This window comes from Halichoerus grypus, chromosome 5, assembly GCF_964656455.1.
Source record: "Halichoerus grypus chromosome 5, mHalGry1.hap1.1, whole genome shotgun sequence".
Lineage (NCBI taxonomy): Eukaryota > Metazoa > Chordata > Mammalia > Carnivora > Phocidae > Halichoerus > Halichoerus grypus.
This window is the reverse complement of record NC_135716.1, coordinates 76,916,831-76,931,998: the sequence shown is the minus strand read 5'-3', so window position 1 is coordinate 76,931,998 and position 15,168 is coordinate 76,916,831. Positions and strand designations below refer to the sequence as shown.

The following is a 15,168-nucleotide window of genomic DNA, read 5'->3' as shown; positions in this document are numbered from 1 at the left end:
ATCAAAGACACGGACTTTGAAATGGGTGGACCTGGGCTTAAACTTTAGTTCTGTCAGTTTTACTAGAATTGTGACTTAAATGAAGTTAGTCAACCTCCTGGAGTCTATCGCTGAGTATGCATGTCTGGAATATTGGTTAGAGCTGGTGAATGTCGCCAAGTACTGTGCTAAGCAGTTTACATTAGTCACCTCATGATAGAATGACTCCACGAGGCAGGTAACAGGTTTCTCACTTAGAGGTAAGGAGGTTGAGGCTTACCCAGCAAGGTAGCATGGAACCACACAGTAAGCATTTAGCACACAATCCGGCACACACGAAGAAGTCAGCAATTATTTGCTTCCGCCCTATTGGACGGTAACATTTGTATTTTTGTTACCAGATAGCTCTTCCAATCCTATTCTTTCTGCTCTGCTCTCTGATGTATTAAAGATTGCCAGAAATAAAAATGAACATTTTTACTTCAATCCACAATTCTTGAAGGAGTAGCTATGACAAACATGATCGACTAGATTTTCCCTATGGGGAAATCTCTGGAATGCACATCGGGCTGAGGATTCACAGAAAGATGTATGTCCTTTGAGGGGTTTGACTCTAAGACAAAAAGTCTATGAATAGAATATAGCAATTTATTGTTCAGAATGATACACTTATGATTGTTAAGATGAGTACCAAATTGTACCCATTTCAGAAAGCTTTCTATATCATTCTTTGTCCATTCCAGAAGTGTTCGTTGAATAGTTATTTGGTGTTAGACTATTCTTGGGGACTGGACACAGCTGGGAACAGATAGACACAAATGTCCTTGGGGCACATGACCATAAAATGCCTTATGTACTCTCCATGTCTGTTATGTTTGGTAGCTTTAACGGATTTGTACAGTGGATTTATATACCAACAAGAATTCGTACAAAATTTTTGGTGGAAATTTGGACCTCAAGAAATAATATTTGATTACTTGAAGCAGTAGACCTACTGCCACCTTGTGGCAAGGCTGCAAATTTCAAGGCTAAAGAAAATCAGGTAGTTTGCGAGTTAGTTTTATAAACTGTGACAGAGGTCATATTACCAAATCACATTGAGTCAAAAAAACTGTCTATTTGGGGGGGATATTTTATATACATTTATAAAATTAAGTCAAGAGTAACTTGTACTCACTATAAAATTATTACACAATATTTCTGGAGTAGATTTCAAAGTACTGCCCAATAGTCCTAAAAAGGAGTTGACACACTTAACTCTTATAATGCAGATTTTTATAACGTGAAATTGTTGATAAATCTCTTCCTTGCCTAAATTGCCAATTAGTTTTGTTGAAAAGTATACTGCCTCATCTCATCCTTTTTGTTTATTCTTTTCTTTTCCCTTATGATGGCAATCAAGAGAACTGGAGAATGCATCACTTGGGGTGCTTAATATACCAGAGTTTGTAACATGATCTGTGTTTTTTGACCTGGCTGTACAGTGAGGTTAAGTCATGTGTTTTGTTAGCAGCAAATGAAGCCAATGCCATAGTATGGAACTTAGTTAGTTTCTATATGGGTCACTTAGCTTTGCATTATTTCATGGCCACAATATGTGATTTTAATCAGCTCTGGTGAGCCATTGTAAAAATATGCATCAAAGGTTGTCAAGATTATCATGGTAGAAATCCAGGAACACCACAGAAAAAAACTGTTTCAGGCAACTATCCTCTTTTGTAAGTGATTAACATTGTCATTCTAAATCTAGGATAATAAACACTATGCAACAGTGTATTGATGGGCTTTTATTATTTATGACAGTACAAGATATACACATACCTTTGCATATCGAATTACCAATGTTTAGTAAGTGACAGATACAATGCCACTGACAGGAACTTTTAGGAAAAAGTTATCCATTCTTTTTGCATCTGACATTTTACAAGGACTTTAAAACACCAATTATTGGGGCACCTGGGTGGCTCAGTCGTTAAGCGTCTGCCTTCAGCTCAGGTCATGATCCCAGGGTCCTGGGATCGAGCCCCGCATCGGGCTCCCTGCTCAGCGGGAAGCCTGCTTCTCCCTCTCCCACTCCCCCTGCTTGTGTTCCCTCTCTCGCTGTGTCTCTCTCTTCAAATAAATAAATAAAATCTTAAAAAAAAATAAATAAAACACCAATTATTTTCCAGTCATTATCATTATAGGAAAGCCCTGCATGCACGTACACACACCCACACAAACACATAGACACACTTTTGACAAAACTGAAACAGAGCATCATAAGCACATCCTATCTTTCTGTTAAGCTTGTCTGACTTTGTAGACAGTCACCAGGCAATCAAAGGTTCTGTTGAGGAGACCTAGGTAAAGAGTTAATAACATTCACCTATGCGTAATAAAATTATGCAATTAGAAAATTAATTTTACAAAAGGGCTGTTGGCTAATGATTGCTTAGCAGAAAACACTTTAATGTTTAGTTTTTTTCCAGTGTAAAAATGAAAAAGCAAGAAAATACTTTTAGTGGCCTCTCTCCCTCAAAGTTTCAGCACACAGTCTTGCTAATTTGAATTAGATTAAACATTTAACACAGCTTTAAAGAAATTCTGAATTCTGGGGAGAAAATGGTGAAAAAAATTTTTTTTGTTATCCTAATGAAGGCTTTTGATCTTCAAAATGACTGTATTTATGGAAAATTATTTAAATGGATAATGGAGCAAACTTTTAACACACTGAAGAGTTGTGAACTTTTACTGACTAGAATTCTAATAAATTTAAAGGAAGCAAGAAAACTTTTCAGAGCTCCCCAGTCAGAATATTCAATGGTTCTCTTAGCAGGAGATACAGATGACAATTAAACACATCTTACAGAGTCTCAATCAAATAATGTTTCTTGATTAACTACATTCATTTAGGTATTGAACTGTGAAGTTGTAATAAAATTATCCTTAATCTTATGGAAATAACACGTGTTCATATTCATATTTTAAAATCAAATTATCCTCCATCAGCTCACTATCTCTCCCTCTCCCTCCAAGCCCCACTCCTCGGTGCAATCATTTTTAGCCTATTTAGCAATGTCTAATGGTCTTACTTGTACATAACATTTTGCTGCCATTTTAAATTCTTCTTTGCTCCTTATCTCTATTATTACTTAGTTACTTAGTATTAATTATTTCCATTATGGAAAAATGAAGGATTGGCTAGGTTACCCCTTCCCCCCAACTTTCTTTCTCTCCATCTTCTTTTCTATTATGTCGTTATACTTGACTTTGGGTTATGTAAATCTTTAGTGTTATCAACAAATTGGGAGGAGAGCATTTGTTTGTGGCAGTGGTCCTTCCCAATCCTCCAATGTGCTATCTGGCTCTACCTAACCCGAGACCTCTTATCTAACATCCTTTGTACACATTTTCTTCTTTCTAGGGCACCCTGGAGCCTTGCACGTGTTCTCTCCTGTCCTGGAAATGGCTTTACTCCCATCCCTATCTTGCAAGCTCCCCATCCCTCTTAAACCTCTTAAGAAGCCTTCTCCAACCATCCCGAGCTGAGGCTGCCACTCCCCTCCCTGTCCTCCTGACAGCATCTCAGTACCTTTGGCATAGTCATTATTGGATTAAATAAAAGTCAAGGCAAAAACTGCTAATTTAAGACTGTTTTCAAGCCTTTCATGTTCTTCCAAACCAGAGCTGGAAGGGATAGTACCTAAAGATGAAGAGGCTAGGAGTCGAAAGAGACCGAGAGGGCCATGTAAGAAATATTAGGAGGGTCTCCTGCTCACCTAGAGTGTTTGAGAAACCCACGTGAAGTCCACGGAGCACACCGCTGGGACCCTACCCAAACTGCTGTCCCCAGCTGTCACCATGCAGCAAACTGGCCTGACCCCTGACTCCAGCACACATCCAGTGTCCCCACAGCCCTGGCCTCCAACGGCCCCAGGGGAGACGCAACGCTATGCCACACCCATTATTGGCTTCTCTCCCTTTCTCTCTCACTTCCACACTTTACAGGTGGTGTTTCCTGGAATCAACTCCCAAATCATGTACATTCCCTTGTTTTAGACTTGGGTTCTGGGAAAATCTAAGTTAAGAGAGCACTTATTTTGAAATTTCTTTGCACTGCATGTATTGTGTTCTGGCTGTCACCACACCCTCCAGGACTGACCCGTGGGGTCCTTGATGTGATGGTCTTTCCCACCAGACTGGCAGGCAGAGGCTTTGTCTTTGATTGATCTAACTCTCAACAGATTTTTGTGAAGTGAATAAATGTGTGAATGAATGAAAGATATCCCATAGGAGCCGCATAGTAATAAAGGAGATTTCTAAAAATGCTACAAGTTAGATTCCCTATTGCTTATCTACTTCAGCAAACATGCAGGCTCGTCTGAACTGGTCCATATTAGGTAGTGAATGAAGCTCACTAAATATTTTAGTCACATTCACACTCCCCAAATGAGTCATTTTTTCCAAACCTACATAGCATTTTATTGGCTCGAAAGATGTTTTCACTCTTTAAAAAAAAATAATGTTTCAGCAGAGGAACTTTTTATTTAGAGTTTAATGATCCCAAAGACTCATTAATTTTCCTTCTTGAAACACGGAAATAAAACATTTCCATCTAGTTCTAAACCATTTTTACGAAACTGATTTTCTCCACTGCTGAATTTAGAGAAAACCTTCTTAATTCAGAATCAGACATTACATACCATATGTTAAGTCTTAAATATATGTAAGTATAGGTTTAAAGTAGCTTATTTTTTGCACCATGGAGCAATACAATATTGAAGTTGATATTTTAAAGCATCAAAATATAAAAACTGAAAGGAATAAGTGTTAATTAGTTTTAGTTTGCCAAGAATCAGGTTTAAGACATTAAAAAAAATATTCAGCCAAAGATGGTCAATACTCTTCATACCACATGCATAGTTTGAAAGCATTACAATTTGACAGTGTCCAGCAAACCTTATTTGTCCTTTCCCTGTCACTGTGTGCTAAGGAGGAGTTGGGGATATTACACTTTATCTTACTTTTTAAGTAATGTGCACATGGTGCCAGGATTTTGCCATGGACTGAATGTGTGAGTCCCCCCCAGTTCATATGTGGAAGCCATAACCGCCAGGGTGATGGTGGGGCCTTTGGAAGCAATCAGCTCAGGGGGTGGTGCCCTCATGAATGGGATTAGTGCCTTAAAATAGGATACACCAGAGAAATGATCTCTGTCCCTCCACCGTGTGAGCACACAGCAAGAAAGCAGCCAAGAAGAGGGTTTTCACCAGGAACCAAACTGAACGGCACCTTGACCTTGGACTTCCCAACCTTCAAAACTGTGAGATATAAATGTCCCTTATTTAAGCCATCCCGTGGGTGGTGTTTTGTTATAGCAGCCAGGGCTGAATGAGACGGATTTCTGAGAGCATACCATCCGAGGAGGCTCAGGGGAGGCTCAGGGGACTGCTCTGCGCCTGGCTGTCCAGCACTAGGTACGTGTTACTGGTCTTGTCGCTCTTCTGAGCCCAAAAGTCTCCAGGCGTCGCAGAGAAGTTGTGTGATTTGGCATGCATGCCACTCTCTGCGGTATGGTGCAGGCCAAGTAAAACACTGGTGAAAATGCTTTTAATTGGTAAAGCCTCATGCAGCGGTAGAGTGTTCTACTTACTCCTAGACTTGCTTTTGCTCTTTCTAAGATTAAATGAACAAAGAAATATATATATTTTAGGTAGTAAGGGGAAGAAAGAAGAGGAAGAAAATAAATACACGTTTTATCGTATTGATTGGATTAGGAGTTGGCAGACACACATTTTTTTCCCACTCCTCGCTAATCCACATGTCAGGGTCCTAGTTTTCTCCTTCCTAAAATACAAGTTGGAAATGATTTTAAAGTTCTTTCAGGCACTATGAGGCAAGGAGTCCATAGAATTTATGGATAAATTTTAATGGGAATGTATTAAATATATGCTGCCATCCCTCTGGAAAAAATATGTCCTACAAAGTAATGTTCATTTGGAATGAGAAATCCATTTTGGAGTGTGTACCTTTGGCCTACCCAAACAGCAGACTCTTAACACAAATGATTGTGTCCCCCCCTGCCCCACCCAGCCCCCACTAAGAGCCTGGAACACACACCAGCATAGTTTCTAACAGCTCAAGGCAGCATCTCTGGGATGACTGCTCCAGCCCCCTTATCCTGCCTGGGAAAGGTCAAGGCTGTCAAAAGAATTTACTGTGTGTTCCAACCAACACCTGAAGATAGGGCCCCTCCCTCCCGGTCTTTGTGAGAGAGTAGGAGCCTGACTTTGATAAGGATAAGCAGGAGTTAGCAAGCTCAGATGGCCTAGTCATGAGGACCAACCCCCTTTCTGCTTTTTGTAATTCCCTTTCCTGACTCCCCTGAGCGCCACTAACCCAGGTCCTATTTACTCATATTGTTTAAATTGTGCTGTCACCTCTCAGCGAATCAAAGTTGAGTGCAGTTCCTGCTGGACTCTTTTCCTTATTGCAATAGTAATTACTGATTAATATCTCTCCATAATGTTTTAACTAATGCCTGGCTTCGTTTATCTTTGACAGGGTCCAGTGCAAAATGAAAGCGCAGGTAACCTTGTTTGCAGAGCATGAAACTGTCATTAAAGATACTGCAACATAAACAATTTTTTCTCTTTCTTCTACCATCTATTTCTGGACTTGCTATATTTTTGATACTTAATATTTTTTTAAGTAAAGAAAGTGTGAAAAAATTTTATTGAGGTATAATTGGCATGTAACATTATATTAGTTTCAAGTATACAACATAATGATCCGATATTTGTACATACTGTAAAATGATTACCCCAATAAGTTAGTTAACATCCATCACCATACATTCTTACAAAAATTTTTTTTTTCTTGTGACAAGGACATTTAAAATATACTCTCTTAGCAACATCATATATGCATATATGCATCATGTTATACATTACATCCCTATGACTAATATGTTTTATGAATGGAAGTTTGTAATTTTTGGCTCCCTTCACCCATTTTTCCCACCCCCACCTCTGGCAACCACCAATGTGTTCTCTGTATCTATGAGCTTAGTGTGTTGTTGTTGTTGTTTAGATTATACATATAAGAGAGATTATATAGTGCCGGAGTCCAGCTCCAGCCGGGGTGGTCTCTCGTAGGAAAGGACGGCGTCGGTGAATGAGGAGACACAGACACAGGGTCAGGTTGCAAGCATCTCCTCCTGACAGTCTCAGCGGAACTTTATTTATATGTTAGGATATTTTTGTTTTTCCAAATCTTAGATTATTTTCTGGATTTACAGCCATAGCCTTCTTTCATTTTTCCTTTGTAATGATTAACATGACCTTTATTGATTTCTGCTTATTGGCTTTCACTAAAATTAAAAAACAATACGCAAAGAGAAAGGTGCTAGACAGAGTGTGACCGTCTTGTTATTTTGTTCTATAGAAACTAATTCTTTGTGGAATTAGTTTCATTATGATTGCTTAGATAGGCGTAACTAAGGTGAGTAGTCACTTTATCATGAAACCCCAGAAATATTCCCACAATTATAAAGATTGCCATAAGTAAAATGAAAAAGAATAGCAGGAGCCAGCCCAGAAATATTCCCACAATTATAAAGATTGCCATAAACAAAATGAAAGAGAAGAGCAGGAGCCAGCCGTGGAGTCTCCTGTTTTCAGGATCGTCCCCCATACTTGGACTTTGTCAAACAGCATGAGTAGCTTGGCTCGCCCCAATATAGTATTTATTTCTCTGTCTGACTTATTGAACTTAGCATAATGCCCTCCAGGTCTATTCATGTTTTCACAAATGGCAAGATTTCATTCTTATTTATGGCTGAGTAATATTCTAGTGTGTGTGTGTGTGTGTGTGTGTGTGTGTGTGTGTGACATCTTTATCCATTCATCCATTGATGGACACTTAGGTTGTTCCCATATCTGGGTGTTGAAAGTAATGCTGCGATGAATACAGGGATGCATATATCTTTTCAAATTAGTGTTTTCACTTTCTTTGGATAAATAACCAGAAGTGGAATTGCTGGATAATATGGTAGTTCTATTTTTAATCTTTTGAGGAAACTTCACACTATTTTCTATAGGGATTCCACCAATTTCCGTTTCCACTAACAGTGCACAAAAATTCCCTTTTCTCCACATTCTCGCCAACACTTGTTATTTCTTGTCTTTTTCATAATAGTCATTCTAACAAGTGCACTGTAGTATCTCATTGAGGTTTTGATTTGCATTTCTTTGATGATTAGTGATGTTGAGCATCTTTTCATGTACGTGTTGGTCATCTGTATGTCTTCTTTGGAAAAATGTCTATTCAGATTACCTGCCCATTTTTAATTGGATTTTTTTTTTTTGGTACTGAGTTGTATAACTTCTTTATATTTTTTGGAAATTAACTCCTTATCAGGCATATGATTTGCAATATTTTCTTCCATTCAGTAGGTTGACTTTCTATTTTGTTGTTTCCTTTGCTGTACAGAAGTTTTTTAGCTTGATGTAGTCCCACTTGTTTATTTTTGCTTTTGTTGCTTTTGCTTTTGAAGTCAGATCCAAAAACTCATTACCAAGACCAATGTCAAGATTACAACCCATGTTTTCTTCTAGAAGTTTTTGGTTTCAGGTCTTGTATGCAAGTCTTTAACTCACTTTGAGTTAATTTTTTGTGTATGGTGTTAAGATATTGATCTGATTTTCATTCTTTTGCATGTGGCTGTCCACTGTTCTCAATACCATGTATTGAAGAGATTGTCCTTTCTCCACTGTATACTCTTTCTTCTTTGTCATAAATTAATTGACCCATGCATGTGTGAGTTTGTTTCTGGCATCTTTATTCTGTTCTATTGATCTATGTGTCTATTTTTATGCCAACACAATACCATGCTGTTTGATTACATAGATTTATAGTATAATTTGAAATCAGACAGTGTGATACCTCCAGATTTGTTTTTCTTTCTCAGAATTGCTTTGGCTATTCAGGATCTTTTGGTTCCACACAAATTTTTGTTCTATTTCTGTGAAAAATGCCATTAGAATGTTGATAGGGATTGCATTGGATCTGTAAATTGCTTTGGGTATATGGACATTTTAACAATAGGAATTCTTCCAATCCATGAACATGAATATCTACCCATCTATTTATGTCTTCTTTAATTTCTTTCATCAATGTCTTACAGTTCAGTATATAGGCCTTTCACTCTTGTTAAATATTTTCCTAGGTATTTTATTCTTTTTCATGCAATTGTAAATGGGACATTTCTTAATTTCTCTTTCTGATAATTTGTTATTAGTATATAGAAATGCAACAGATTTCTATATATTGATTTTGTATCCTGTGACTTTATTTACTGATTTATTAGTTTTTACAGTTTCTTGGTGGAGTATTTAGGATTTTCTACATATGATGTCATGTCATCTACAAGTAGTGACAGTTTTACTTCTTCTTTTCCCATTTGGATGTGTTTTATTTCTTTTTATTGCCTGATTGCTATGGCTAGGACTATTATGTCAAATAAAAGTGGCCAGAGTAGACATCCTTGATCTAAGAAAAAAAGCTTTCAGCTTTCATCATTGAGTATGATGTTAGCTGTGGACTTGTCATATTTGGCCTTTAATGTTGAGGTACGTTCCCTCTACACCTCCTATGTTGAGAGTTTTTATCATAAATGGATATTGAAGTTTGTCAGATGCTTTTTTTGCATCTATTGAGATGATCATATGATTTTTATCTTTCATTCTGTTTAATGTGGCATATCACATTGATTGATTTGTGCATGTTTAACCATTTGTGCATCCCTGGAATAAATCCCACTTGGTCATGGTGTGAGATCTTTTTAATGTATTGTTGAATTTGGTTTGCTAAAATTTTGTTGAGGATTTTTGTATCAACAAAATTTTAGCAAACCAAATATAATCTTGTCTTTTTAGTCTCTAGTTCAGTAATTTCCACTCTGATTTTTTTTTTGATATTTAAAATCTTTATTGTTTCATCATCGAAAGTTTTCTTTCCATAGAAGAATGGCAATGCAGGATCAGTGCATAGTCTATGGAAAATTCATACCTCAAATAACTAGCCTAGAAATCAGAGACCGCACTATGTCGAGCTAGTGTGCAAGACAAAAGACACAATGCTGTCAATGCAATCAGTATACAGAAAGAATATGCAGCTGTTAGAAAAAAACGCTATGGCCAAGTGAATAAAACAGTAGCAGTGCACTGCACTGATATTCTAGAACAGAAAATGGGGAAGGGCCAGAAGATGTACTTCCTGCAAAAAAAAAACAACAAAAAAAACCAAGTAGGTCACAGGCACTGAGTTCCCCACTGGATGGCCAGCTACTTCATGCGTACCTGTACCTTCCTCTTTAAGTCTCCGTCATTGTAACACCGCAAGTCACGTCCAGCCTACTGTCTAAGTGGGACGGCCACATGCAGATCTTTCATTCTGCCTCCCATCTCACAGCTAAAGTCACAACGTGGGTTGTGGCCTTTACGCATCTTTAGTAAAAAGCTGAACAAACCCAAAATCTGTTCTCATTTTCTTCAGAAATAACCTTTACAAAACAACAAAAGGTAGCTGTCATGATCACTCAGTTTTGTCTGAAGGCAAAATAATTTTTCTGTAAGTTTACTGAATAAACACACAAATATCCTCAACAACATACTGTAGGACCAACTCGAACATTTTCCTAACTAGCTCTAGAAAAAGGTACTGATAATGGTTGAGATGCAAATGACCACTACGATTTGATCATACCTGGTTACCAGGAATTTTTTGGTCAGGTTTGTGTTTGAAGCTGCGATACAGCTGGATTTAGCTACTTTGCATTAATTCACACAATAAATGCCATTTAAAAGGAACAGCGTTATCTATCATGATGAAATAAAAATCAAAAAAGTTGAGAGGTATACAGGAAACTTGTCTTAAATATTTTTAAATTACATATGATATAACCTTAGAGAATAAGAACTACAATTACCATGGTCTAAATCTTAAATTGTTAATGCATCGCTTCTCTGCAAGACTAACAAGTCACTTGTTAATAGTGTCAAGGCCTTGCGGGGCAGGGGGCGCTCAGCTTGTATGGCATAGAGATTACTTTCCAGGTGAGATAAACACCTCTAATTTAAAGTATTATTAAACTATATTTGAAAAGTTATTTTACTTAATATATACAACGTATAAAATAAGTTAAAAGGAGGAAGCAGGGAAAGGTTTTCTGGTCTAGATGACGCAAACATACAACTTTCCCTTATCAGTAGTATAGTTCCACGTATGTCCATTTCACCCATGGTAAAATATGAAAGGCTGATAGAAGATCAAACATTTCACTTATAGATAGAGAGAGGATTCAAAAAGTGGAATTTCAACGTCATTTTTTCCCACGATGCAACTCATTCTACTTTCACTATAATAAACATAATTAAAAACCGTCTCAAAACTCTGGTTTTACACATTTACTTTTAAGTTTACCAATAAATTCTTCAAACAATTGAGAAGAAAAGCACTCCTTTGCAGCAATTCCATAAAATAATTTTCTTTTCACAAAACACCTCCTTCCTGGCAAAACCAGCAACCCTGGCAGAGGGCTCGGGCATTAATACTTGGCCCCTCTGAGGTATAAATGCAGCTATGTTTGCGCTGAGCGTACAGTCTATGAGGTATGCCAACAGTCTGCGTGTTTGCATAAAATTGGGAGTGATGTCATCCTGACTGATTGAAAACTTCTTTGAACATTTTGCAATGGAGGTTAAAAATTTTAAGACAAAAGATGTCCTTTAGCCCAGTAATAGCCAGCAGAAATCTAATTTCTAACCAAAGCAAATGGTTATTACATTTTAAAAATGCTTAACATTGCATACTGATTAAAAAAATAAGTAAACAGGGACACATAAATATTTAAATTCAGCAGGACACCACAAGAGCATGCTAGAGATAAGTGTGAAATCAGTCAAGCTTTTCCAAAAGAGAAAATCCTTTGAATCCTTCAGCAAGTCTCTGTGCAAATAGTATGCTTACAATAAAAGTGAGAAGGGAGCACTTAGAATACCCCCAAGAGGCTTGCTGTGCCACTCAGCTTCCCTGCCCCAGCTCCTGTGTGCGTGGATGGCCAACAAACGACAAGAAGTCCACTTGACAGTAGTTCAGTAATTCCTCTCACCGCTGCTGCCAGCTGAAGTCATCATTGCTGCCAAAGACCAAGAAAAAGCCCAGTATAGTTGCAGAGATGACTGTGCTTCCCGTGAGAACACGTGCATAAGCTCCCCTCTATCAGATGTGCTCTGGCAAATACAAGAGGGAGCCCAAAAGCTGAGACAACAATGCCTGTGGTAAGAAATATGGCAAGGTCCTTACAAGCGTTACTCATAGCATCGGTATCATCCACTCATCTTCTTGCTATGCAGTATGGAATAGGTGAGAGGACATAAAAACAAACAAACAAACAAAAAAACAGAACAAAGAGAGGCCAGTATTGGTTGTATATTGGAAGGGCACATCCAAGCATCAAAAACATCAGCCCAGTTGCGCCTCCAAAGGACAAACTGATCAAACAAAGCTTTGCTGCAGGCCAGTGGCAGCGGCCAGGAGACCGAGACGTGCCTGATTTTGTTGTTTTCTGCCTTCTACTAACTTTGGGCTTCATTTGTTCTTCTTTTTGTAGTTCCTTGAGATGTAAAGTTAGGTTATTTATTTGAGATTCTTCTTGTTTCCTTCGGTAGGCGTTTATAACTTTTCCCACTTTGGAACTCCCTGTGCTTCCTAGAGCTGAATGTCTGTTTCCTTCCCCAAGTTATGAACATTTTCAGCCATTATTTCTTCAAATAAGTTTTCTGCTCCTGAAATTTTTAATTACTAGCATGATTTTTGCCCTTTGTCTTTATATGGTGCAATGCCAATTTTAAATGCAGATATAAAAGCATTGAACTCATATGCAGAATCACTGAAGTTACACAATTTGCGTTTCATGGCTTATGCATACATATGCACTTCATTCTTATGAGAAGAGCAGAAACACCACAGAAAACAAACTCAGCTGTTCCCATTTGCTTCCTGATACGGGCACATTCCACCATGGTTGTCTGCCTTGGGTTACTGATGACTGAGAAAGGACAGAGAGGAAAACGAGCTATGTGTTGCCTGATCTTTCCCTTAGGCTAAGGTTTTAAAAAGACAAGAAACATTATTTAACATAAATATAAATTACAATCTTAGAGTCCTTTGGTTCCAAACAATATTAATATTTGTTTCTTCATTCAGCAAACATTTTTCAGGCTCCGTGGAGACACCCTATAAAACAGTGAACGACATAAACAAAACCCCTTTCTCGTGGAATTTACATTGTGGTGGTGGGGGGGAAATAACTTACAATATAAGGTCAGCTAATGCTAATAAGAAAAGTGACGGTGGTCAGAAGATTCAAGGTGGTGTGTGCTAGTTCATAGAGGGCTGTGAAGGGGCCTCTGGAAGTATGGAGAGGAGAATGCATGCTGCCATCTTGGCACATGCACAGGCTGAGCTGGCACGTACGGGATGTACCTGAAGAAGAGCTGAAGGTCTAGCCCGAACCTTTCAGAAGAAACATTTTAACATTTGTCCCTGCATTCTTTGATACTTCTCTCTCCAGGAGAAGTGAGCTGGGTATAGTGACTGGCTTCAAAAGGAGAATGGGAAAAGAAACAGTACCTTTCCAGTGGAGAAACCTAGCATTTCCCCTCAGAATTTTGAAGATAATGTTCATTATTTAATAGCAACCTAATTGCCAATTAGAATTCTGATGCCAGTTCGATCCTTGTTCCATCTTCTATCTTAACTACAGCTATTAGAAGTTTTGTCTTTTGAGTTCTTTTATTTCATCAGGATGCATATAAGTCATGGTCTTTGATTTATTATCCTGTTTGGTCTTGGACTAGGCATGTGAACTCAAGGACTTGTGCCTCTCTTTAGCTGGGAGAGATATTATTATTTTTTGACTTTTTCCCTTCCCTTTTCTCTGTCTCTCTCTCTCTTTAAAATCTTTATGGAGCTCCCCTACTAAAAGCATATTGGACTTTGTGATTTGTTCTTGTCTTTTTATTTTGTGTTCTTGGAGAAGTTCTGACTTTGCCCTTTTACTTTGTCTTTTAGATTACTAATTTACTTATGCTATTTCTTTTCCCTTAGGAGTCTTAATGTAAAAAATCTTTTGCAATCACATTAGAACTCTTTTAAGGTCATGTTTATTAAATATAATTTGCATAGGGTAATATTTGCCCCTTTTAGTATACAGTTCCATGAGTTTTAACTAAAGCACACAGTCATGTCACCATACGTAAAATGAAAATATGGAACAGTTCCATTACCCCAGATGATAGTCTATTGTTTCTGTTCTTTTTCCCATGAAATCTGTTCTTTTTTGTACATTATTCTCTCAGATCCACTTAATAACTTTTTAATTAATTTTTTTCTAAGTTTTTTTCTGCTTCCTGCATCACTATGGACTTTTAAGGATCAATTGTTCCATCTGGAGATTCTCCCCCTCCCCCTGTAGGTTGCTGGTGTGAGTTTCTCTGCAATTTGCAAGTCCATATTTCCACTGGCTTTTCCCTTGAGTAAGAGAGCTGACTCCAGGCAGGTCAGTAAGGTGGGCAAGATATGTAGATGACAGGTTCATATTAGGGGGTCATGGACATGACACAGTGAGGCAGGACAAGGATCCCGAAGAACCAAGTCAAGGCATCTTTACTTGGCTGGGTGGTATTCCCATTCTGGGTAGAAGCTTCTTTTTTCTTTCTTTCTCTTTTATGATTGTTATGGTGGTCCAGAGTTAGACTTCCTTTTTTTGCAGATATTTATTCCCCTTTGGAATCTTCCAAAGGCAGTTACTTCATTGTCTTCCTAGGACATGTTCCAGGTTTCAAGCTTCTCAACTGGTCCACTGTCTCATTCACTATCATGGCCCCAGTGTCTAGGAATTCCTCACCTGTTCTCTTCCACTGGTGCCTAGTTCTTCTTTTCCAGCACCGTTAAGGGTTTCCGTTTCCACTCTTCCTTCCTTTTCCTTTTTCTCCCACCTTCCCTACTTCTCTCCCTTCTTCTCTTCCTTCTTTCCTTCCTTCTTTTCTGTGTGTCTACTACCATTCTGTTTTCAGTCCACTATCCAAATCTAGTCTTTCTTACTTTTGGATCCTATATTTTTATAGTCATTAAAGAGGCAGT

The 15,168-nt window shown here is 38.1% G+C and overlaps 1 pseudogene; it reads right to left on the bottom strand.

Moving 5' to 3' along the window:
- Positions 1-12,083: 12,083 nt before the first annotated feature.
- Positions 12,084-12,518, bottom strand: LOC118540342 (leptin receptor overlapping transcript-like 1 pseudogene; annotated as a pseudogene).
- Between the last annotated feature and the right edge of the window lie 2,650 nt (positions 12,519-15,168).